This window comes from Euprymna scolopes, chromosome 18 (genome assembly GCF_053919585.1).
Source record: "Euprymna scolopes isolate OS-2025 chromosome 18, ASM5391958v1, whole genome shotgun sequence".
NCBI classification, from domain to species: domain Eukaryota; kingdom Metazoa; phylum Mollusca; class Cephalopoda; order Sepiida; family Sepiolidae; genus Euprymna; species Euprymna scolopes.
The window spans coordinates 65,864,532-65,886,634 of NC_136499.1; the positions used below are offsets into that span (position 1 = coordinate 65,864,532).

General features: G+C 33.3%; 1 protein-coding gene across 8 annotated transcripts in view; it reads left to right on the forward strand.

The window, feature by feature from the left end:
- LOC145297650 (SHC-transforming protein 1-like) overlaps positions 1-22,103 on the forward strand; it is a 438,749-nt gene that overhangs the window by 89,811 nt on the left and 326,835 nt on the right. For all 8 annotated transcript variants that reach the window (XM_080143795.1, XM_080143788.1, XM_080143792.1 and 5 more), the window contains exon 2: positions 5,756-5,836. The gene's annotated coding sequence lies outside the window, so the exon portion shown is untranslated. The remainder of the gene's footprint in view (positions 1-5,755; positions 5,837-22,103) is intronic.

Genomic DNA, 22,103 nt, shown 5'->3' on the forward strand with positions numbered 1-22,103 from the left:
AGGTAAATCTCTAAATGGAAGTAGTATCTAAGCAGAAAAAAAAGAAATAAGGATGGAGTTTATGGGATCAGATGGTATACTTCTGAAGTAACTACAATTTGAGAGAGGCAGAGGAAAAAAAAAAGTAGGGAGTGGGTATCTTGGAGTTGGGTTGGAGGGGTTTCATTCACTCGAATAAGAGGCTAACTTACCCAAAGGACTAAGGTCTGACATGTCCAGGAACTATGTGCATCTTCTCAGATTTGACACCTTTTTGGACAAACAAGCTTGCTACTTCTATCTGCTTTTCTTTTTCTTTCTTTTTTTTTTGGGGAATTCTGAAGAATGTAATCTCTTTTTATTGCATCTAATATTGTCCTTCAGCTGGTGTATTTAATTCTCTCCCACTGTAAGAACAGGGTCAGCAATTGGGATTGAAAAAGTCAGTGCTCCAGAGAAGGAGCACTTTGATACTGCAAAAGATGCCTGTGCAGCCCCATTGGAATTTCCGGCAGGGCACCTCAGGCGATTAGCAATAAACTAACCCCTTCTCAAAGAGAGAAGGCAAAGCCTGGGTGGGTGGATCTCCTAGAACTGCACAAAACCAACATTACACTGCAATCAATAGGGACCAAGTCATTACAGGAATGGTCTAATCTCTGTTGATTTGGGGGCCAAAGATAAAAATCCAGGGCGGGTTAGTACTCAAAAAACACAATCAGATCCTAATTAAAGATTTGACCCTTTGGGTTCGACGTTTGCACCATCATTCACACTATGACCAGGATGATAAGAAACATCATCCGTCTTTTCCTGTTACACGGGGCAGCCTATTATGTTTATTTTGTACCGAGCTAAAAAGCCAAGGATTGTGCACCAGTCAATTTTATAGTATTAAAGCACCTTTTCTCCACATGTATCTTGGAGTTCGACATTCAACCAAAGCACGGCCTGTTCCTTCCAACTTCTTGTGAAAGTTGATTCAACCATTCAACATTTCTTCTGACCCACAGTAAAAGCAAACAATCGTTATTGTCTTTCGACCCACTGCAAAAGACAATAAGACCACTTATTCAGATTTCCTATGGGTGGAATATTTGCTAATAATAAATGCTGTAGTAACCAAGAAATCAAAAAGGAACAACATATATAACAAATAACTTTTACCGAACGCAAGAAAACTTCATTTTCTACTGAGCTACATAGTTTTACACTTCTGAAACATTTTTTTTTTTTAATTTTCGGTATCCTTCTTTCTCGTGAATAGTAGAGACAAATTATTTTGTCATTGGACAGTGAAAGATGAATCCTTGATCGAAGTATTTTTATGTTGTCCCAATTCAAAGTACCCCTTTCTTTATTGAGATTCACAAATCCTTAAAGAGAGCGTTTGGCAATTTTCCCAATGAATACTTAGCAAATAACTAATGCCTGTAACACATTTTATCTTCCAATTTTTTATACACACCTATACAACATTTTTCTCATATCAAACACAAAATAAATGTTATTGTTAGCGTTTTATCCTTCATGGTATTTTTTCCCTTTCAGTTTCTCTCAAATCACTGCCTCTAAAATATATAATTCGTATTTACTAAAGTGAAGGAGGGCTATTTGATTCTCTGAATCTTTAGGAGATGTTCGGCCATCATGTATTCCACAATACTTTAAACTAAGAAAGTTGCTTAACATGAATTAATTTTCAAATACAAAAATCAAATATTATGGTTCCTTTTATGCTCATAGCAAAAACAGACACATAAAAAGGGTAATTTTTTTAGACAAACTGAGCTAAAAGTGTAGTACCTGTTCTCAGTGAAAGAGGGAGATCCTTTTAGATTGAGGCAGTTTTTATGGTTTGTTTCAATTGAGAATGAGATACTTTTTGAGAGTTGGATTTTCACTCACATAAAAATAAAAAATTAAAAAATTAAAACCACGATTTTGTATCTACGTCTGTAGAGAAGCAAGTAATAGTAAAATAATAACAAACCTCACAATGACATAAATACTCTTAATCTTTTATCCAAGTTTTTTTTTTTTTTTTTAAATTATTTTTCCTTTCAGTTTTTCTCTACATTTTTTCTTTTGCTGGTTTCTTTACACTTACTGTTTTGCTTCTTTTTTTTTTTTTCTTTAGCACACAAGCAAGATGTGCACCAAAACTAAGTCCCAGTGGTACACTTAACTTCTTCTAGTGATTGACCCCTCAAAATGTAATCAGACATTGTGTGCACGACCTTAAATCTGTGTGACAATATCTTTAACACGTTGGCTGGCTACCTGTTGTCCGACATTGTGGTTGAGTTCCTCCTTCGTAAATGCTCTGGTGATACTGATGTGCTGCTTTTCTCAAGCTGCAGATTGGGTTTCAGGTTTAAAGGTAGATCTGAAATCAACTGGGTTACTCTCGAATCCACAGGAAATCAATAATTAATGAAAACATCAGAAATCATTTTCTTAACAAAAATAATTATTTACACTAAATAATTTCAGATACAGTTCACGCAAAGCAAAGTTAAACAAATTGGGGTTTTCTCGGATTTAAGAAGAACAAACTAATGTTTTTGGATGTAAGATTTTCAACTTAATTCGATTTTTGCTGCAAGGTTCAAGACTAGGTTTATGTTTGCCTATTCGGCCGGCTGTGGGTAAAGTCTCTCTTTCCACTTTGCTCTTTTAGGAGGGGGGAAGGTCTCCAGCTTTTGGTCCAAAGCCGATGTGTGCTGTCTGGCAACCAGCAAGCCAATTCTCTCCTATGTTCTAAAACAAATAGTTTTTATGAACACAGCTAATTCTGCCCCCCCCCTCTTTGAGATTAGCACTTTATCCTTTTTTTTCTTTCCCCTTTCTTTCTTTCCCCCTCCCGAGGTCCTTCTCTCTCTCCCTTCTTTTTAAAGCTTTTTTTTTTCTTTCTTTGGCTTAATGAAAATCGGTTATTGGCTGAACCATATCCCCAAGCCCTATCCAGTGAAACAAAAATGACAATCTGTTTCTGCTTTCTTAAACCCTACTATCGAAATTAAACAATGAAGAAAAACAAAGCTCATTTAAAATCGACATAAGACATATGATCGATTGTCGAGATTTCCACAGTCGCTAGTCAAGCTTTTTGTCATCTACTGTCAGTTCTACTTTATTGAGAGATTCATTAATTTCTGATGTGCAGAAATTTGGGACATCTGGAATTCTTAACCAGTTTCAACGGCATCTGACTCGCCGTGGTTGCTCAGCAGGATAGCTTGATGTCGCCTGGCATCAGAAAGTGTTACATTTGTATATTAAAAAAAAAAAAAGAAAAAAAAAAAAAAGGAAAAAAAGGCAACTTGTTGATTGGACTCCTCTTTCACTAATTTTGTTCCTGGTGATCTCAAGTGAATGATTATTATAGCAACTTGTTTACCAAAAGCAAGCCCAGGGATATTGAAGCAAAGTATTTGTTGGTGTGTCTTTTTTTACACAGAAATCACCACTCATCAAGGCCCGGAGGCCACTTGAGGATAAGGATTAATGGTTATACATTAGTCAATGTGATTATAGCGTAGTAAACATAAGTAGTGGGAATTTTGTAACTTAGAGTACTTAAGGGGACAGTTCATCAAGAACTTGTTTACATTGGACTTGAAGACAATCAGATCTTAGTCAGCTGGAAAGCAGGCAATTGGAAGAGAGTTCCACAGGCGTGCAGTTCTAAGAAAGAAGGTTTGTTCATGGAATCTACATTTAGGTTTAGGCACAGATACAAAGTGTGGGAAATTATTGATAGTGGTTTTGGCTAGACAAGTGTTTTTCGTGAAAGTTTGACGAGGTGGGGACCATAGATTGAAGTTCAGAAGAGCACTTGCCATGAAAATAATGATAAAGCAGAGACAGGCTCGCAACGTCTCCTGTGGGAAAGAGGTTGAAGGGAAGAGAAAAGGGCATCCCCCACTAAGCTATGAAGTCTATTTTGAACTCTGTCAAGGCAGGATAAGCTGCTTCTAGCAGCTCCTGCCCAGATGTAGCGACAGTATTCCATCATTGGCCGTACCTGGCTTTTATATAGGTAGAGAATTGCATCAGGAGTAAGATATCTACTGGAGCAGTAGAAGGATCCCACAATTTTTCCAGCCACCTTGGCAATGAATTTGATAAATGTGTTCCATTTCAGATTGGGAGTGAAGGTCAAGCCCAGATGCTTGTCAAAACGTTGTCTTTGAAAGTTTCTGAGTTTTAGTTGATCACACTCATGCACACATGGTAGAAGATAATCATTCATATTATTTGTACTCTTGGAACTATTGTTTTGGTTAATGTAATCTGATTTTCTTCAGGTATATTTTGTCAAACTCAGGAATATTTCCGTTGAACTCTGGACTCTACATGGTATTTAGACAGAACTCTTTATTTGATCCATCAAGGTAGCATGCTCTCGTTCCATCAGCCATATCTGAGTACAAGTCCTAAATAATTCACTATTGTATTTTGAGTGCTGCACGCACTAAGGATTGCTCCAAAAGAGTGTAACTTTACGACTGAATTTTACCAAGTACTTTATCTATCATGTGTACACAATGTATGCAAATGTAACCTGGCTAATAAGGGTTGAAGACATTCGTTGCATGGAGTGAGATGATATGAGAATGATAGGATGGATGTGTAATGTGAGTTTTAAAGACAGGCTTAGATCTGATGACTTTGGAGGAAAATAAAATCTGAACAGTATAAGATGTGTATAGGACAGGAGGTTTCGATGGTAAAAAGTGATGACAGTTAGTAGATATAAAACAGTTGAGATGGCAAGATTAGTTCACAGAGGGAAACCAAGACCATATACTGGAGGAATTAATGAGGATCAACTTGAGAGGAAGAGGGATAAATAAAGACCTGGGCATAGATAGGTTCGTTTGAAAGTCTGCTTTCTATAAGCTGTCCAGCATGTAAAATGGTGATTAAACCAAATATGATGGGCGTTATTCATCATATATCGGTTTTTATTTTATCTTTTTTTTTCTCTAACTTTTTTCTTACTCTTATTGTCATTGTGTTTTGATTTTGTAACCACGAAGCTAACTTTGCATAATAAATATTTAGTAGTTTATTTTATTTTAATGTATCTCTATTTATCACAATATTTCTGATTCTGCTGTCTTAGATTCCTCCTGGCTACTGCAATGAAACAATGCCAAGTCAGGAGTAGTAGAGTTAGGAATTGAGCAACCTTTGCTTCACTAGATATTATATATTTTACATGCGTTTTTTTTTTCAATGCGTCTCTTGAGGTAAGTGCTAAGTATAAATATTTGAGTGCTTATGTGTTTATGTACAATTCCTCCTGTATTGACCCAACATTGCCTGAAATTCATTACATTTAATTTTTTTTATATAACTATTTCTATGATCTATAACCACAGAATTTTTGTTAGGTTGAGTATCTCAGCTAAAAACGCAAATAAGGAACGTTAACTCTTAATAAAAGAATAAGAGTTATTCCCTTTAGTTGAAGTGTTTATTTAAGAATGTTTACATAAAACTAAACTATAGAAGATTAAATATTAAAAAAAATCAATTGTAGCAAAGTATGTTAGTTAATTACCAATAGCATGATACAATAATAACAAATGGACATTGCTTGGTCGAAATCAGTGTGATTTATCAGCTTAAATGATATTTAGGTCTAAGTATTAAAATCCAGTTGAGATAATTTTATATATTAGATATATACACATTTTCTCATGAAAAACAATGTGTAAATATCTGAATAACATTTGTTTGACTTTTCATTGCTTTTTTTCAGGTAGATGTAATTTCCAGATGACTATCACACACAGATGAATTTATGTAAATGTGACAGAAAATTACCCACTCTCTCTATCAGGTTAGTGATGATTGCATATGTGCATAATATGACTAGTTTAAAAAACTTATAAGATTTTTTGTTTTTTAGGTGCAGAGTATTAGTTCATATATTCTTTATCCAAAGATTTATAGATATGATGAAAAAAAAAATGTATATGTTACCCAATGAAAAATGTAGAAAAAAGATTGTTGAGGAATCTGGTTTTGAGCAAAGTTGTTTCCATTGCTTTGATATTTTGTTGGTTAAAACATTTGCATTAAGATGTTTAAAGCATAAACATTTAAGAAAATAAATGGAACCATTTACCTTAAAAATAGTTTCTCCAATATTACTTTATATATATATATTTTGTGATAGCAGATGTTTCAGTTGAAAACATGATCTCTAAAGGAAAGCAACTCATTTGTTGAAAATTTTAAAGAAATGCTTACAAGCTTGTTTGTTACTAGTCTTTAATTTTATATATATATATATATATATATATATATATATATATATATATGTGTGTGTGTGTGTCTAATTATTTCCACATCCAGACAACGTCACATCTCACAAGAGCCATGACAACATGTGAGCTGCGACGTTGTCTGGCTATGGAAATAGTTATATATTCTCTCACATTTTAAAGGTTATATATATCTACCGCGTCGAATCATAGAAATTTCCAGGTTGGTATCTTGGGACACGTTTAATTTACTAGGAGAGATGCACCCCCGAATAAACTCACCTGGTGGGTAGGTGGCAAGGCAGTACTTCACATAATGGTATATTAGCAATCTGCTGCAAGATGCCTTCCTGAACCTGCATGTCAAGCACATGTTTGTCGCAGCAAATGGTGACATCTGAAGTGTGTGTAACATGAAGTTGCGCCTCATGAATAACCTAAAACACTTTGTAGCTGGGGCTGGCTCAATCCTAATGAGCCAAATATGTACCCCTATCGTTGTTTTACCAACGACGAGATTATATATATATAAAAGGAACTTTGTCTGTGTGTGTGTTTGTTCACTATGGACTCCAAAATGACTGGGCCGGTTTGTTAAAAATTTCACACAAATATACTTTATGTGCCTCACAGTGTTCTTAGATAGGTTTTGTATTGGAACGTCTTCATTAAGTATCGGTAATCAAAAATCCAATGAAAGAAGGCACATGTGATTTTGACTAAAGTTAATACATTAAGTGCATTTGAGAAGTTTTATTACCATCAAAGCAGAAAGACCCGGCATATAAAATATCAGCAGTTAGTTCTTTAATATAACAGGAGCATGTTTCCGTTTAGAGCACATGGTACTTGACTTTTGTATTTTAAATTTTAATTCAAGTCATTATATAAAAATAATTTTATAAAATTTACAGTGCAATGTAGACTACAATGTATTGTGGACTAAGTCACTGTGAGAGGCATGTGAAGCTTCCTCCTGTAATGAGTCCTTAACTAGAGCAGACAATCGATTTAATTGAAAAATTAGCAATTTCACCGATTTCGATGACCATAAAATATGGGAGTGTGAAACGTTCGTTGATCCTCATTCAATCGCGGGCAACGTCGGTCTCCCTCTAATCTAATATATAAATCTCACTATGTATGTGTGTGTATATCTGTCTCTGTTTTTCAAATTGTATGTTCCCTAGACGGATGGTTGTTGTACGGCGTGCAATAGCTGAAAAGATTGTATTTAAGATAGGTATTTACTCAGTTAAAATATTTGCTAAGGGATTCAAAAAGGGGTTCAAACTTAAAAGAAATAACACCTTGACGAGCGTAGCACAGTGGTGTCATTCTGCGCATGCGTACATCATGTAAAAGAGAGATCTATTTATTTAGATATTTCACAACGTTGCAAAACCGTTTGTTCGTTTGGTGCAGTGGATAGTGTGACCGATTACTAGTACAAGTGTTGCGGTTTCAAGCTTCATCATTTTCTTTTTTTTTTTGTTACATTCCGATATTCTTGATTTTTAAATGTTATTATGTAATAAATACACAAGAATACTTTTATTAAAAAAATACAGAAGAATGTTTTTGAACGAAAATGTCATTCAAAATATATAATATATCGGCTTATTTGTTACATTCCAAAAAGCAAAAATCACGTAAATAAATCACGTAATGGCATTTTGTATTGGATTTACACCTGAACTAATTAACCGATCATTATAAATATTAATTATGTGTATAGTTTATATGTTTCTATGTATTGGATTCACTCTTAAACTAATTAACCAATCTTAATTTTAATTATGCTTATATGATTATATATTTGTATGCCTTGGATTCACTCCTAAACTAATTAACCGATCATTATGAATTTTAATTATGTTTATATGTTTATATAGTTGTATGTATTGGATTCACTCATAAACTAATTAATCAATCATTATGAATTTTAATTATGTGTATATATTTCTATGTACTGGATTCATTCCTAAACTAATTGACTGATCATTGTGAATTTTAATTATGGGTATATGCTTATATATTTGTATGTATTGGATTCACTCCTAAACTAATTAACTGATCATTATAAATTTTAATTATTGCATATGTTTGTTTATTTCCTACATTCCAACAATCACATACAATGATCACTTACTTTTTAATGTATTTGTGTACCAGAAATTCTATCAAAGTAATAAGGTACCTGTGCAGTATCGTACTCATATGAAAAAACAAAGAAAATCTTGCCTGTGACATACATAAAAGTTAATAAAACTGAAAATCATGTTTAATATTCGAGTAGTATGACTTACATGATAAATAAGTTGCTTATTCACTATAGCACCCAGATAAAAAACAAATTCTTACTCTCGACGCACAGAAAATTTAGCACAACAGAAAATTACATAAACGTATCGAGTTCTTTCATTTTTAAATTAGAAAAAAGGTACTAGCCAGGAAATAAGGTATTTGTACAGTATCCTATTCAAGTAAATAAGGTACTAGTACAGTATAGTACCCATATGAAAAACAAAAGAAATCTTACCTGTGACGTACATAAAAGTAATCCAAACCGAAAATCATGTAATATATTCGAGTAGTATGACATTTATGCAAGAAATAAGGTGCTTCTTTATAAAAACAAACTCTCACCTGTGACATACGGAAAAGTTTGCACAACACCAAATTATGTAAACTCATTGAGTAGTTTCATCTATATATCAGAGATAAGGTACTTGTACATTATCCTACCCAAGAAATGAGTTATTTGTGCAGTATAGTACTCATATAAAAAACAAAAATTCCTACCTGTGACGTGCATAAGTTATTAAAACTGAAAATCACGTTATATGTTCGAGTAGCATGACTTTTAAATGAGAAATAAGGTGCTTCTTCACTATAGCACCCAGATGATAAAATAAACAAATTCTTACTTTAGGCGCACAGAAAATTTAGCACAACAGAAAATTATTTAAAAGTATCGAATTCTTTCATTTTTAAATTAGAAAAAAGTTACTTGTACAATATCCTACCTAGGAAATAAGATACTTGTATAGTATAGTACCCATATGAAAAACTAAGAAATTTTTATCTGTGACGTACATAAGTTATCAAAATCGAAATCATGTAATATATTCGAGTAGTATGACATTTAGATAAAAATCCGGTGCACTACTTTTAGATAAAAATCCGCTTCACTATAGCACTCTGATGTAAAAAACAAACTCGCTCTTACCTGTGACATACAGAAAATTTAGCACAACAGAAAATTATGCAAATTATTTTAAATATGTGTTGTACATTACCCGCCCTTGGTAAGGAAATTTTTTTTTACACTTACGTGATGTAAATTTCCTGTCCTAGGGAAGATACAATTATTCCATACATATGTTGTGTAATACCCGTCCTAGGGTAGATAAAATATTCTTTTGCTATAGATGGCAAATGATACATAGACATAAAAACTTTCTCTATCCTAAGAATAACAGGTATGTTAAAAATTTTCTCATTGTCTTATACGATTCCGGCAATGTCGGGTGGCCTTGCTAGTAATATATATATATATATATATATATATATATATATATATATATATATATATATATATATATGAATGAATTAATGGTTGTGAATTTAAGACTCATTTCTCATATCAACAGTAAAATCAAAAACATTCAACTTCACATAAGAGCACCATTTTTTTAATGTATTGCTTATGTATATGTGATATGTGTCACAATGCTAACTAGTTTGCATATTAGTTTTTAAAAAGGTTATTTCATTAATTACCTATTTGTTAGTTTTTGAATTCAATGATTTCATTTTAAATTGTTTCATTTGTTATTTTGTGTTATTTTCTGTTCAAAAGTTTAGTACATGTTCCATTGTTTTAAGGAAGATAGATTTGATGATATATTTCTCAATTGCAAGTGAAAAGGCAAATTCATTTCTTCTTTATTGGATTTGAAATAAATTTGTATCGAAATTACCAAAAGTACATGACTATTGTTTTGTATTTACAACAGATATCAATGAAATTTTTATTATTTAAAATTTATGTTTCAAATATTTCAAGTAGCAAACTTTGTGAAATGGTAGCCAGCTAGTAGTGTGTATGTGTGTGTGTGTATACATATATATATTAAAAATTTTCCATTTATATAAACATTTTTTTTGCCTACTATTTGCATGCAAACATATATTAGTCCTAACTGCAAATCAGCTGAACTTTGTCAAGATATTTTCTTGATATGAAAGTGGAGATGACAACCATCATTCATTTCTATCTCCATACTAAGAAAATAAAATGGTTTGACGAAGTTCAAAAGATTTACAGGTAAAACTGAAATTTATCTGAAAATGTGTAACTAAATAATGTTTATATCAATAAAAAATTTTAACCATTAAACTGCTCTATTTATTGATTACTCTTTATATAAATATAATAAGGATTCTCTGGATTTTTAACCTTGTGGATGCAAATGTTACCTGGATATATATATATATATATATATATATATATATATATATATATATATATATATGTAATATAATTATTTACTATGATAATTAGATACTTCATCATCCTTTTGGGAATCTCCAGTGAAGGGTGTCACGATTAACTCCAGTCGACAGATTTGAATCCGGCAACATGAGCCATCTCGGGCTCGATTAGCAGAGACCGTATCCAATCGGCTACCATTAACCACGAGAAATATCGTTGAATTTAAACATTTTATTTTTAAATGTTTTTAACGTCAGTCACAGTGATCTAATCGTTATACGATGATCTATACATAAGAGCTAAATTGACCGATTTAATTCAACTGAAAGTGTTCAATAAGAAATGAGTTTCTTAAAGGGGCTGACATAATTATTTACTATAATAATTAAATACCTACAGACACTAGTGTTTCATATCTATCTATCTATCATATATATATATATATATATATATATATATATATATATATATATATATATATACATACACACACACACACACAGATACACAGAATATTACTATATAAAGTGGTCAATGTTATGAAGTAGAAATAAAAATAACAGAGCTGATACAGTTAAAGTCAAAACCCACCCCACAAATTCAACATTACACCAGATTTAATACATTTTAAAAGACAACAACCCTATTGTTTGTTGTGGAATATTCTTACTGCAATACAACAGGTGTTGAAACAAGTCGTCAGTTGTTAGAATGTTTTCAGTTGAATGACATTAAAAAATGTTTGAACCTTATACTTTCTGACTCTGCAATCCTGCTTGAAAGTATACGGTTTTTGATTTTAGATGTGTAATTAAAATTTATAACCCTATGTCTACATATTAAAATAATTTAGTTGTTAACTTAAGGTTCTTTGAGTTTCCCAATGTTATAAAAATATGTCTGGCTAATTGTGAGAATGGTGTCAGTTATCATTCCTTCGTATGGTGACCAATATACATTGGAAACCTTATGTTTTAATGAGACTTCCAAGAGGTTTTTGAAGACAGATGGGAGATGAGCTATGATATGTAGTCATTTGATAATTCCTTATGCTTGACTCAAAGTGAATAGAACACTGCTGTTGCAACATCAGTCAGTATAAATATTGTATAGAGTCATCGAGATATTGTTTAGCATATGGGTAAAAATAGATATCACAAACTAGCAAGTAGATGTGTGAAAATGTGCAAATATTGTGAAATTTCCTTAAATTTCAACTTGCGGCAACTCATTATTTTATTCCGATAAAAGTTTAATGTAAACAAAATGTAATATTCTCTTTATAAATGTAAAATTCTTTCTCTTGTGTTAGTAATAATTTTTTTCCAGACTATTTCAGGTTAGGTATTTTCAGTGATAGGCGATTTATTTTTAATATCGGTGTTTTTTCAACTTAATGCATACGCTATTGTTTGTCTCTATACATATAAAACAGTTCCATCTTAAAGAAAAAGGACTCCTAATCAATATGGTGAACTTAATATAAGGTTTTAAATGGTTTAAAAAAATGCTTAAAAACTGTAGTGTATAAAATTTTAACCCTATTATCAAATTTTGTTCCGATCTGTTTTTACATCATCTTAATCTGATTTTTTTAATTTACTATTAAAAGAAAAATTGAGCTTGATCTTTACTGTGCTATGAATTATATTAAGAAGATTTAATGTATTAGCTGTTGAAACGAATTAGAGTTGTGCTTTCATATAATTTTTCTATTTTTTTTAATAGATGATAGGATTTTTTCTAATGTATAAGCATATGAGACAATAAATTTTCTAATTTCCAATAAACTTTGAATGGTCATAATTCATTGGCTAATTGTGATGCCAAAATAAATCTAGTACTGTTATCTTTTACAAACGTCTATGCATCCACATTGAATTTTTAAATATAATGTAAATACGTTTGGTTTCAAATTCCTAATATAAAAGACCAATGCATATTGAAAACCTTATGCTATAAATGATATTTCTAAGATGTTTTTGAGAGCAGATGGAACAGAGCTGCGGTCTGTAGTTTTCGTTAGATGATTCCTCATGCTGAAGTGAATATTGCTTTTGAATCATAGTGTTTAGTCATGAGCTCATCAACATATTGTTCAAAGTCATAAAGGTTAGAAAATGGTTAATAATGGTTCATAATTAACTCCTGAAATTTTTAAAGGTTCAACTGTGGCTTTTCTTCCACTAGTAAAGTAAATATAAAATGGTTGGCTTTAGTCGATGGCAACCCAAAGGCTTTTTACATGTTAAGTTTAGGGGAGGACGCCACTGCTTTCATTAGATTACTCTACTTACCCTCGTGCAACATCTTTAGAAAATGGGTATCTAGTACTATTTTCTTGGTCTTTGGTATGACTTAAGCAAGGTTTAAATCCCAATCTTCCAGTCTACTAGGGAACACTCTAAACTATTATGCCAAATGGGCCGATAATAATAATTCATATATATGCTGATGATAAAATATTTATGTTTCGGAATTTTCTAAAATGAAGATCGATAATTTTGATTATTTGGACTACTGTTCGCATCTTGGTTATTATTTTCATGTTTTGGCTGATGTAGCTTCTAACTTTCTTCAGATACATCTTTTTGAACTTGCGAATCTTTGTCAAACTCAGAAACTTATAAACGGTTCAGTCTAAAATTCTATGTCATTTCCTAAGTTCAAAAGTGCACCTGAAGAAGTTTGGAGGTTCCATTGACCGAGACATTGTAAAAATAACTAAAATAAATAATAAATGCGTAATATCATAATCTATATAATACTAAAACTCTGTCGTTCTTGGTTGTTTGGTTGTTTGCTTGCGCAATATCCTCCTCCTACTACTACTTCTACTATGCCTCCTCTTCTTGCTACTACTGTTACTTCTCCTCTTTGTAACTACTACTACGCCTCCTCTTCCTACTACTACTATGCCTCCTCTTCCTTATCCTACTATTACTACTACTGGTTGACATGTATTTTCCCTACTACTACTCTAAACAGAATGACTCAAAGAAATCTATCTATATATTTTTTTTTTCATTTTAATATACTTTCATAGAAATGTTTCTGTTATGTCAAAAAAAACTATTTTCTTTACGTCACAAGTGTCATGCTCATACATTAATTCCATAGTTAATATAACATACTGACCCCTTAGAGGATGTTTTGCAACTATTCTATATTACAACTATACTGTCGCATTTTTCTCACAAATAAATCAACTTTGACCTGTTGACAACATATTTTTTTTACTGTGTACGTTTTCAGCGGCCTAATTTTTTTTTTGTGTTTTAAATTATCCAAATAAACAATTGTTAATACTTTCTGCATTTTTTTTTACATCGTTCATTTCCGTATTGCGTTTAAGTTATTTTAACGCAACTTATAATTCAATGGCTGTAAGTTTTCTTTTTTCAAAAATAAACAATTATAAACAGAATGACTCATAGAAATCTATCTATATTCTTTTTTCATTTTAATATACTTTCATAGAAATGTTTCTGTTATGTAAAAAAAAAAAAAAACTATTTTCTTTACGTCACAAGTGTCATGCTCATACATTAATTCCATAGCTAATTGTTAATACTTTCTGCCTTTTTTTTTTACATCGTTCATTTCCGTATTACGTTTAAGTTATTTCAACGCAATTTTCTTACAAATAAATCTACTATTTTACAATGTATTGTTTTACTGTGTACGTTTTCAGCGACCCAATTTTTTTTTCCACGTTTAAATTAATAGATATTTCAAAATTTGAATTTAACTTTAAGTATTATGGTATCTGTTCAGTGCACATTTGCCTATAAGTATGGCAAACCACTTATAATTCAATGGCTGTAAGTTTTTTTTTTCAAGATTAAACAATTATAAACAGAACGCCTCATATAAATCTATCTATATTCTTGTTTCATTTTAATATACTTTCATAGAAATGTTTCTGTTATGTCACAAAAAACTATTTTCTTTACGTCACAAGTGTTACGCTCATACATGAATTCCATAGCTAATATAACATACTGACTCAACGGGTCACGAGTCGTCTAGTATATAATAAAGATGATAAAAATAGTTCAAATAATCTAAATTAACGTTTTGATTTTCAAGACAACAAGCATTTTTTTCAAGATTCAGTATTTCTAAAAAATTAAACAAATATGTTGAATTCAATCTTGAAGAACATGCCTGTCCACTTTTATGTTGGACTTTTCTAATTGTTATCGACTCTGGCTTCTAAAGTAATAAATGTATTCTGATTTGTAGAGCCCTGCTTTTAAAGACATTTATTTAATGTCCTCTTAGAGTGTGGCTACATTTAACCTTTTACGGGCTCACACGTTTTTCTTTGACGTTGAATGCACAGCGCAAAAAAGCTGAGTTTCTTTTTAGTTCTTTAATTTGGTTCACAGAACATCAGGCATGAAGCAAAGTTTTCTGTCTCGAATGTTTATCTCTGTTCTCCATCTGCAAGCAGATGGAGCAGCTTGAGAGAGCTTGGTTTTTCTTTTCTTCGTTCAGCTATATCTGGTAAAAAAAAAAAAAAAAAAAAATGGTTCCTCCAATTTTAATGTGACATCATGTCCACACGTGCTTTTCCTCAAATCTCCAGACTACACTGGTTAACCCCCCCTTACCATTATTACTTAACAGATAATCTGTCGTATTTTGACCGTTTTATTTCGGCTCTAATTTTTTGTGACAAATATATATAAGATAAATTAATAAAAAATATTTTAAATCCTTTTCATTCCTTTAACGTAGCAAGCATCCTCAAATTAGTTTGATTGCCTTTTTTTCAACAGCACATCGAATTTTGTGAGATATGCATTCATTTTACCTTGCAAACGCATGCTTTGTAAATGAACGGTTGGTTATACTCATGATGGAAGCGTCCTTGAAAGCAATAAGCTTAACATATATTACTAGGAAAGTTAACTCCGTCATTCCGGGGGGGGGGGTATTAAACGCTGTAAATTTTCATATAATATGGTAAAGTAAAAGCAAAACTAAACAATCTGCTTAATAAAAGTTAATTTTATTCATTGTCCATTTCATGAACAATCTCAAAGTAAAAATAATTATATCTAGGTTGACGTTTGAACTCATAAAATCAGTCTCTAAGTCTGGCTCGCTAACTAACTGACCCATGGGGGCAAGTACGAAATAGTAACACTATCAAATACATAAATAAAACTGTTTGTTTTTTTCCCATCCCCTCTCTCTCTTTCTCTCCCCCCCTCTCTCTAAAGTCAATGAAAGGAAAATGAAAAAAAGACAAGAAAGAAAACAAAACAACAAAAAAAGACAAATCAAGATTTACTTTCCTTCTTACTCACTGAATATAGGGAAAATGTCAATTATAAAATTAGTACAATATGATTTTGATATTAAGACTTCTCATTTGAAAGGTACAACTCTTTGGCTTTTCTTTATTTATGATGAATAAAAAGTAAATAATGATCAATATTAAATATGGAAATACAATTTTTTTGTATTTTTAAACAACACTGATCAATATTTGCCTTATTTGACTAGTGAAATAGATTTTATTGTGTAGTCTGTAGTAAAAAAAAAAAAGCTGTTGATCAATCACAAACATACTGTGGAAACTCACCTAAGATGGAGATTGACACAAAATATCCAACTCCTTACTTAGGAGTCAATTTTTTTAATCTGGACCTCTAACCTCTGCAAAAATTGCTCCTAACTTCTTTATAATAATGATGAAGAAAACGTCTTATTTTTTAAAGTCCAATTTTTCTCATGGGTTCCATGACTATTGGAGTATATTTTTTTTTTTTTTCTTACATGGGTGTCACCACTTATCAAGGCCCAGAGGCCACTCGAGGATAAGGGTTAATAGGTATACATTAGTCATTGTGGTTTTAGCATAGTAAACAGTGGGAATTTTGTAACTTGGATTACTTAGGGGGACGATTCAATTAGAACTTGTTCACATTGGACTTTCTCTTTTTTTTTTTTTTTCATAGGCATCAACACATTATCAAGGCCAAGAGGCCACTCAAGGATAAGGGTTAAAGAGTGTACAGTAGAAATTGGACAATATAATAATCATTAGTAATGAAAATTTGTTAAATTTGATAACTTATATGGAACAGCTCATCAAGAACTTATTTACGTTAGACTTGAAGACAACCATATTGTAGTCAGCCGGAAAGCAGGAAAACGGAAGACAATTCCACAGGCATGCAGTTCTAATAAAAAAGCTTTGTTCATGGAATCTACGTTTAGGTTTAGGCACAGATAAAGAGTGGGGGGAATTATTGATAGTGTTTACAGCTAGACGAGTGTTTCTTGTGAAAGTTTGGAGAGGGGGGACCATAGATTGAAGCTCAGTCGAACACCTTCCATGAAAATAACGATACATCAGAGACAGACTCGCAACATCTCTTCTGTGAGATAGAGGTTGCAAGGAAGAGAAAAGGACATCTCCTACGAGGCTACGAAGTCTATTTTGAACTCTATCAAGGCAGGACAAGTCCTTTCTAGCAGCTCCTGCCCAGATGTGGCAACAGTATTCCATCCTTGGACGTACCTGGCTCTTATATAGATAGAGAATTGCATCAGCAGTGAGATATCTACCGGATCGATAGAAAGATCCCACCATTTTTCCAGCGGCCTTGGCAACAGATTTGATGTACGTGTTCCATTTAAGATCAGGAGTAATGGTCAAGCCCAGAAGCTTGTCAAAACTTTAGGCTTCCTGAAGACGAGAGCCATTCATTTCAATTGATGCCAGATGGGGATCAGAATGTTGATGATGTAAAGAGAGAAGCTTGGTTTTAGATGCATTAAAAGTAACCAGCCACTCCTTTCTCCATTGTACTACATGCTCAAGATCAGAGGAGAGAGAATTGGAGAGAACTTGGTCGTTTACTGTCTTAGATGTGCTACCATAAATGGTAGTGTATCTATTTCACTCCTTTCACAATTTTATTTTTTGCTTTCCCGACTTATTGGAGAGGGACCTATGTTTTCTGTGGCGTCCCTGCATCTGTGCTTCTGTGCGTCCATTAGTCCGGATGATTGCCAGATAACCATCAATTAGTTTTTCCTGAAATTTTGCCAGAAATTGTATTTTATTAAAAATAAATGTGCATAGTAAAAACATTTTTTTTTGCAGAAATACCTATTGCATCCCCAGAGGCTTAAAAGAGGTCAAAAATGCCCCCAAATGGCCAAAAATGATGTTTTTGCCCCATAACTTTTGATTCATTCATTAGATTTTTCTGAAGCTTGGCCAAAATGTGGAGCCCATTGTTCTTAATATAAATCCAGTATGGGTGACCCTGGTAAAATTCTGGTTTGCGTCCTCGGGGACTTTCAGTGCTAAAAACGCCCCTTTTTGTGGTTCTTTTTTCATATTTCTCAACAAAAGCTTGATATGTCTGACTATATAGTGGTTTTTCACGGTGGTCAACTCAAATATACACGTGTTAAGGCCTGAAACGGCGTTATCAATTTATACTGGGATTCGACCTCCCCAGGGGCTGAAAAGAGGTAAAAAATGACACTCTTTGCCCCATGGCGTTTGATCTATCCATTAGATTGGCCAAAATGTGGAGACCATTATTCTTAATATAACTTCAGTATGGGTGACCCTGGCAAAATTCTGGTTCGAATCCCTCTGGGACTTTCAGGGCTAAAAAAAAACATGCCTGTTTGGAGCTCTTTTTCACATTACTCAAAAACTTGATATGTATATCTATATAGTGGTTTTCCATGTTGCTGAATTCAAATATACATGTGTTAAGGCATGTTCACTGGAATTCGGCGTTCCCAGGAACTCCAAAGGGGTCACAAATGCCCCCAAATTGCAAAAAATAACACTTTTTACCCCATAACTTTTGCCCCATCCATTATATTTTTCTGAAACTTGGCAAAAATGTGAAGGTAACGTTGGCCCTTCACACTTCTCACATTCATCATTTCTTCACTATTTTTTGTGGCGTCATCTTACATACAGCACCAGAGCGGAACTGTGCATGCTCGGCTTGTTTTTTTAACTATTGAGGTATATGTAAGAACATCTCGAGAACAGGGCTTAATGAGACAGGAATAATTGTCAAGCAAAGGATGAAAAAATATTTGGGGGAGGGGGCTACTGTTATCAGTGATATAAAATGCATTTGATTAATTTGAGGGCAATCACTGGCAATAATCTGTTGACATAAGATTTAAAGATAACAAAGTTGTAATCAGCAGGGAAGCAATCCCTTGGGAATGAGTTCCACAAAAAACGCTGTCCATAAAAATTAAAACTGATGCTAAGCACATGGAGAGAGAAAGGAAATATATTTTTGGTTGGTAGAAAGATAAGTGCTTGCTGCAAATGTTTTACAAGGCAGGATCAACAACTGGGGCTCAGTCGAGCACCTCCCATAGATTAAAGAGAGACTTCATATGAAAGCAAAGTTGGACAGTCGGTTTTTAATGCAAGGAGGGAATATGCAACTCTCCAGATGAGACATAAAATAAAAATTGCGACAGTGTCATTGGATGTAACAACAACAATAATAATGATAATGATGGTGATGGTGATGATGATGATGATGGAAAGAAAGAGCATTGTTAAGAAAGGTTGTTATGGTATTGATTTAATACATTCACAATTATTTGTGAATATAATGAATTGATAAAGGGGAAATCTCTTTTCCTTCCATAATAGTTTGTCTTGACACCAACAGTCATTAAAAACACACTAGCTGAAAAAGCTGATGTCTTGGATTATAAAGATATCTTGAAAAAATGTCAAAGATGGTGCCTTTTGGTAATTTGACAAGTTCCATCTCAATACCACCCTTGTTAGAAAAACAGTTAACCAAATTTTTGGGATGGTCGAATTAACTTGTAGGTCACCCGAAATATAGGCCAGATATTATGTGTTTCTTTGGATAAGAAAAACAAGATAATGGATACAAATTCAAGTGCCCACTAATCGTTGTTTGGGAATTCAGTTATCATCAAAAGATAACTAATTTATTTATTTTTTTACTTATACGAAATGACATTTGACCCTTGGTTATGCAAATGAAGCAAGAGGAAAAGGGACCCTCCCACGTGAAGATGAAAGGTAGAGACCTAAAGGAGGGTGAAGGCAATAAACCCTCCTGTTGAGAGTGGCGGTCAGAGATACAGATGTTAGGAATAAGGGGAGGAAAGTTTTTTTTCAGGGCTTGAGAGTTTCAAAACTGCCTGAAATTAGCTTACTGAGAATTGTGAAATGAAATTCTATGGATCGAGAAGCGGGGTCAAGTCCACCCCATTCTCAATATAATGAAAGACAAAAATAGCCTTGAGGACACACTCTTCCTGACCGCCATGAGACCCACACAATTCAGAGAAAAGAAACTTAAGTCTCACTCGGTTCCAAGCTACTGAATCCACACTGTCAAGAAACAACTTTACTAACAGAATCCGTCAGTCCCCTAGCATTTGCATCTTGAGTCAGAAACTTGAATGATCAAAGTTTTGTAACTTTTAGTGAATGTATTCTTTTCTTCTTTTGGCTTGAAATCACCTCTACTTTCCAATGACATCGACTTGAGAGACTAGGGCTCTATCAAAAGCAAATTGGGGAGAGTAGCAGCCTGTCCGACCGGATCCTGCCATTAACTAAGATCCTCGTCAAAGAAACAGCTCAGTCTCAGCAACCAAATGAAATCCAGATAAGACAGATCTGGTGACATCACTTGCTGGATGTTGTTTCAGAGAGAAAGAGGTGCAAAGAAGAATTTTTTTTTTTTTTGCTTCTGATGGAGGACAGAACTGATGCTAAACTTTGATCTTAACATGAAGGCTGTAAAACCATTCGAGTATTAACCTGAAAAATATTTTTATCATGGCGGTGTGATTGTAAAGAAATCATTATTATATGAGGCTCGTTCCAAAAGTAAAGCCTCCTATTTTTTAACTCAGAACTAAAAAATTGAATAGCTATGAAGATGGGAGTAGTACCTTTAAAACGAACAACCTTTTGTGCTCGAGAATTTATTTTTCTACATAGTCACTGCTATTCTCAATGCCCTTTTGCCAGCTTCTTTTAAAGTCTAGAGTACACTTTATCACTCACACTTCTCTTACCACTCTGAAATCCGTCACTTATCTCTTAACAGTGCTGACATTAAATGCGTCGGCTTCGTAAACGTTCAACAGGCGCCAGTGAATGTTGATCGATTCAATTTTTTCTGCATGGAGGAATTCATTGACGTATCTCTATGACAGCGGTTGCTTTTTAAGAGTCTCGCAGCATCAATATCTGCAACAGAGATGTAACTTTCAGGTCATCATAACAACGCAATTTGCAGTTCCCTCTAATCCATTCGAGCAGAATAAAATAGGAGGCATTAATTGCTTGTAGTATAAGTTTTTAGTAATCAATCAGGGTTTACCAAAACTAAAAATCACTCGAGGATAAAAGGTTAATAAAATGGAATGATGGTAAGTTGAGAGATGTGAAGCAGCTTATGATCAGATTGGGGAAGATTAATTGTATGGACCAAGTTTGAATACGTGTGGGAACAGTTCATGACGGGAATCTGTTAGCATCAGATTTGAGCACAACCATGTTGTAATCTGCAGGGAAACAGTCCCATGTTAATGTGTTTTGCAGATGCAAAGTTCTTGCAAACAAGTTCTGTTTGTAGATGTTCTGCCTGGGGTTACTAAGTACATGGCGAATGAATAGAATTTTTTTTTGTTCATTATGTTAGAAAAAAAAGTTCTAACTGTCAATTTTTACAAGAAGGGATTAGAGATTGGAGCTCAGTCGAGCACCTTTCATAGAAATAACAATAGAGTAGACAGAGACTGGCAACGTCTCTTCTTTGAGAAAAGGATTTTAAGGAACAAAAAAGATGATCCCCTGCTAGATTCTGAAATTGAATTTGAACTCTGTCAAAGTAAGAAAGAATGCGCTGAGCAACGCCTCCTCAGATGTGGCAACAATACTCCATCCTGGGGTGTATCTGACTCTTATGGAGGTAAAGGATTGTGTTAGGAGTATCAATATTTTCTGGAGCGCCAGAATGATCCAACCATTTTTGCAATAGCCTAAGAAACAGATTCGATGTAAAGCTTCCATTTTTAGAGATGGAGTGAAAAAAGTGACCTTACTCCCTCGACAGAAGTTCAGCAAGGCATGCCAAATCCACAGTCCGCCCCAATATCCATTACGTCAAATGCTCGAGAAATATGAAATGGGGATGTTTAGTTCCATGAATCGTCAAAGAACTCGTACACAAACCAATAGCTTATATTTCTCTTTTTAAAATAACCATAAAGCCTGTAAGAAGAAACCCGAAACTAGCTTCCTACAGTAACAGAATTTTCGA